Source organism: Dreissena polymorpha, chromosome 1, assembly GCF_020536995.1.
Source record: "Dreissena polymorpha isolate Duluth1 chromosome 1, UMN_Dpol_1.0, whole genome shotgun sequence".
Lineage (NCBI taxonomy): Eukaryota > Metazoa > Mollusca > Bivalvia > Myida > Dreissenidae > Dreissena > Dreissena polymorpha.
Genome location: NC_068355.1, coordinates 131,597,304 through 131,602,623, shown reverse-complemented (window position 1 = coordinate 131,602,623; position 5,320 = coordinate 131,597,304).

Below are 5,320 nucleotides of genomic sequence, written 5' to 3'. Positions count from 1 at the left end.
AAAATACCTGTCGATGTTCGGAAAGCGCTTTATATATTTAAACGGTTACTTTCTTAAAACATGCATTGGTATTGTCGTAAACAAGTAATAAAATTGTGATCAGTGTTCCGTGTTTATTGAATATTGTGTATATTTGATAAATACATTTTTGTGATACCATAATTGACGTAAAAAGCGAAATATATTTTATGATACCATATTTGACGCCAAAAGTGAAATATATTTTATTATCTTTATTTACATAAATATACACAGAGTATCATACGTAATAACATATTAACACACACTAACAAATGGCAACATAGCATACATTATGACTGAAACTGTACGATGAAGAACAAAAATAATACAGTAGGCAATATGCCCATGAGTATGCATGAAATCATATGTCAATACAATATAGATACACCCAAGTCACAGGTCCTTCAAAGTAAATTATCATAATTAAATCGAGACATTGTCAATGTCTTAGACGTTAACGATAATTAATGTTTTGTCTTCATGGAGATCAACGTTTTTAAGTTCTTTTAATGATGTCGATGAGTTTGTTTTTTTATTTCTTCATTATTGTTGTATAAGTTGTCTTTTAGCACTTGGTGTTCTCGATCTTTCCGCTCTTTTTCTTTTCCGTTGGTGTGGTTGTTTTGACGGCTGTTGGTGTTTGTTGGACTGTCCTTGTTCCATCAGCTGATACTATTGTGTTAATGTTTTTCACATAATAATTTAAAAATCTTCGTGTTCGCTTTTGTCGGGCTTCTTCTGTCATTGTTGCCCAGAAGCTGATGTCGGTCTTGTGGTGCTGGTATTTTTCTGCCAATCTGTAAATTCCTGTGTCGCGAATGGCCCTTACTCGTTTCTCCTGTTCACCTTTGACGATGTTGTACAGCGTGTATTAATAAATCGTGGTAAATCTTGTTGTCGCCACTGTGTTGCATTTTTCAGACATTATTTGCACTTTCAAAATTGTTGTTTGTCCAACACTTTGCAAGTTTTCCTCGTCTAGTCGGTTTGATCACGTGTTCAATGAGTAAATGTTGAAGTTTTGTTTCGAAGTAATTGAGAAATGTTCGTTTCTTTGTTTCCACTCAATCAATGTCCGACTATGTAAATAGTTCATTAATGGCAAGTACTTGAGTTTCTTATACAAAACACGTCTTGTCGAGACGTCCTCAAATATTTGTTTGAATACACGGGTAATTATGCTAGATACACTTGAAGCGTCTCCTTTGAAAAATAATTAACGTTTTAATGAGTTGATATTTATGACAGATTTAAATATTTTGACAGATTTAAAAATTAACATTCCGAATTTGATGACACGATATTTAAATATTGAAATTTCGCCCAAGCTTGTTTGATATATTGAAATCTAGCCTAGTCCAGATACGATTTATTTTAGTTTCATCAATATGAATTAGATATACAAAATCAATAATCTTATTAACAAATGATATGACGTTTGAATATGGCATGTATGGTATAGATTAAATATATTCTATTACCTTTGTTAAAATTATCGTGTACACTCTTTATAAACTCTGTGAAAAAACAAATAAATCTTAATGCATTTATATCAGTAAATACATGTACAATGTATAAGTATTGTTCTGTATTCGATTGACTTGTGTCCAATTTGACAGTATATTGAAGTTTTACGGATACAATTGAAGATTATTCAATGATCATTTAACCACTAACCAGTAGACCTTAATGAATGTTGCGTCTATTGGCGGACATTACAGCTAATGTCTGAAATAATAGCAGTTTCGCGGTCATTCAATCTTTTTATCCATAAATTTAATATATTATTAAAGTTGATGTTTATTAACAAGATATTTTAACGTGATTGCGTTGTTTGATGACACATATGTATAATGTACTTGAACAAATACCGACCACATTTGCGGATAATAAGACGATTTGTATCAGTTGGGTTTCATATGCTTTAATCTGTAGACAATTACGACAATTATCATTAGCTAGGCGTGAAAACATGACAAGCATGCTACCAATTGCGTGATCATAATCAAGTAATTACAAATATGTTATACAGAAATCTTCCACTTATATCATTTTATCCAATGAAAAAAAAACGATGGTTAGCGAAAAAAAGCACAAACTAAAACAATGTCATATTGTGACCAAAAAAATAATACTTCTACGCTGACGTATATACGCTCGCCCCTTTCCGTTACTCGTTTCGTACGGCATTCAAAAATATTGTAAAGTTAAATCATTTCTTGATGGATTTGAATGAAATTAAAATATAAACACAATGTTAGGTACTGTTAATGAAAATACCAATAAATGTTTTTTTTAAACATTGAAAATAAATAAATTTAGGCCCTTTCCGAACACCGAAAGCCCTTTCCGTGGAAAGGGGCCCTTTCCGCTATTCAGTCATACCCAGGATATGTTCGTTGCCTCGTAGGAATTTCGGAAAGTAGCGACGATTTTCCGTCAGTTATCGTTAATGTCCGTGCCATCGGCTAGCCAATCAGAAATTAATCAATAAAATACCGGGCAAAATCGGTACCGAGCACAAAGACGATGGAACTTTGACAAATATATTAATTTGGTTCTCCGTTGATCGTGCTTTCAAACGATTTTAACCCTTATTCCCCCCTCCTAAAAATTATCTAATCTGATATTGATCTCAAAATCCACAATGGTCGGCTGAAATCCGGATTTCCGGGATAATCCGGAATATTGACACCACTGAAGGTTAGATCGACGACAGTTGGGACGAATTTTGAATGATAGCTGCAATTTACAGCTATTTGTTTTGTACTGAAATACTTTTTAATTTTTTATATGGTCAAATGCTGCGGGGGGGGGGGGATGAGATTATCCGGAAAAAAACACCTGTCCGGACTGGTGACCACAAAACAGACAAAATATAACATTGCGCCGGAAGCGGGAATCGAACCGGTGTCGTAAAGGTGAAAAAGCGAATGTCCTTACCAGCGGGACGGACAATTACGCAAAGAAATGTTGTTATATCTATATATATCATAGCAGTGCAGTGTTAACAATTTGTTCGAAATTGTTCGCATTCTTCAGTTTTGTGATCACGTAAAAAGTTAATATTACATGTTTTATTCGCAATTTATTTACTAAATCGAGAACAAATATCAAACAAAATAGAGAAAATATATAGTTGTTTCATTGGTCCATAAAAATAAAATGGATGTAAAATTACTAATTTTAAATTAACGTTCTGATACACTTATTGAATCTGTTTCCCCAGGATATGCTGTTCTATTAATATTTACCTTTATCAACACGAACGACAACTCTGCTAGGAGAATGTTATCAATGAAAATCAACGAGCAATCTCCTACGCAGTGGCGAATGCCAAGGGAAGTAACTGAAAAATCGAGTTATCTCAATCGGACTGGCTCGGTCTTTTACAGGTTCCCATTGTGAAGATTTTTTTTACTGGTTATCAAACCTTAGACGACGCTGTTCCAGCATCGTCAATAATCGTTTGCGTTACAGCTGCATCAAAATAGAAAAATAGTGAAGTAATTCTCCGTTGTTATTTGTTTGAAAACATTTAACACAATTGACTAAATTATTTACGTATCGGACAATCCCATGTTATTGAAATAATCTAGTGCATTACATGATGTTACAAATTAGATTTATTACACTGAAATTATTAATAGACTCTACATTTAATTCAATAAGTTGCCTAAATCGTATCGGTTTACGTTATTAACAATGGTGAATAAGAAAAGTTGTTTGAAAACAAGAAATTGGTAAAGCGTTCGGAATGGTCTTTTCTCGCCTGTATGGTAAAATCAACATCTTCATCAAAATGAATAAACGTGTATTATGTAATCTGTGCAATAAATCTATGTACGCGTCAATTAAATGTTATACTTGTGTGTGTCATCATTAGCATTCAGACTGTACCGACATCAAAAGTGGGATATAGAGAGCTAACATTAGAGTCAATCTGCATTCAGAAAATACCGCGTGCGGAAAAGATTTTGTGTTTCGGACTTAAAATTGAATTTAAAGGTTTATAAACTATTTTAGGAAATGAAATCAAACTGCGTCTGGGTTGTGGTGCGAGTCGTTTTCATGTTAACCACGATGAAAACCTTAAATACGTATAGCGAACAACTGGAAAATCTCGTACAGTCAGTACTTATTTAAGGACCGGATTCTTCGACAATTTTCGATACATTTCCAAAAATACAGATTTATAGGTGCTCTTTTGGCTGAGCATACGCTCATGTGATTAGCGCAAAAAGGCTAGAAAGGATGATGGTACATAACGTTGTACCTGGAAATTCAAAAAAACAACACAATTTATACAGCGGGTTTAAATCCCACCAAAATTGAACGCTCGACCGATACATTGAAAATAAACAACCACACATAGTGCGCTTTTCAGCGATCCCCTTGTACAATCATTTCAAAACGCCGGTAATATATGGCCAAGATAACGTACTTAGTAAGATGACTGAACTGGATGTCGTAAAACCCCTGGCCATAATTTCGGATTGCCATTTTTACAGAATGGCAAACTTGGACCAAGATAACAGAGTTATTAAACCGACTGAACTTTGTGTCATAAAACGCACGGCCATAAATGTCGGGATGCCAATTGAAAAGCCCACCTTAATTGCGATGTTAAACGTATATCTGTTAGCGAGCGGCTAGTAGTTGTAGACCCTAACTAGATTTCATGTTGATTTGCGTTATTTATCTATGATTTTCGGCAAAATTTCTCTATAATTCTTTTGTCTATTTTACTAAGATAAGCTTATTTCACCAGTTTTGTATTTCAATACCGTTTAGGTGTTTTTTTTTTTTTTAAGATAGAATATTAATGCCAAAACCTATGTTTCAAATAAGCAGGAAAAATGAATACATTGATAGTGTCCTTACAAAAATCTTTGGTGAATGACATAAGTGATTTACACCTGTTATCCTTAATAAAGTCCATACATTTAGTTCTGAATTTATTGTCCCAAAATAAAAGAAGTATTTAACCCATATAATTGTACATACGGGAAGTAAGACTAAACTTGATTACCAAATGGCGAGAATGGTAAACAATCGATGTCATTCGAATATTCTTTTGGTCGATTTTCAGTTTTCGGGCTATATAACCACATGGGCCAGTTGAAATACGAAGCGTTGTCATGTTAATCACCAGCATAGAAACATCTCAATAAGTGATTAAACAAACATACTTAAATCAATATACAATCAATTTCGCACGGATATGAACACAGCTTAAATATTACACATATTAAAAGGTGAAACTGCGATAAGAGAAGAATTTACATTAAATGTCCCT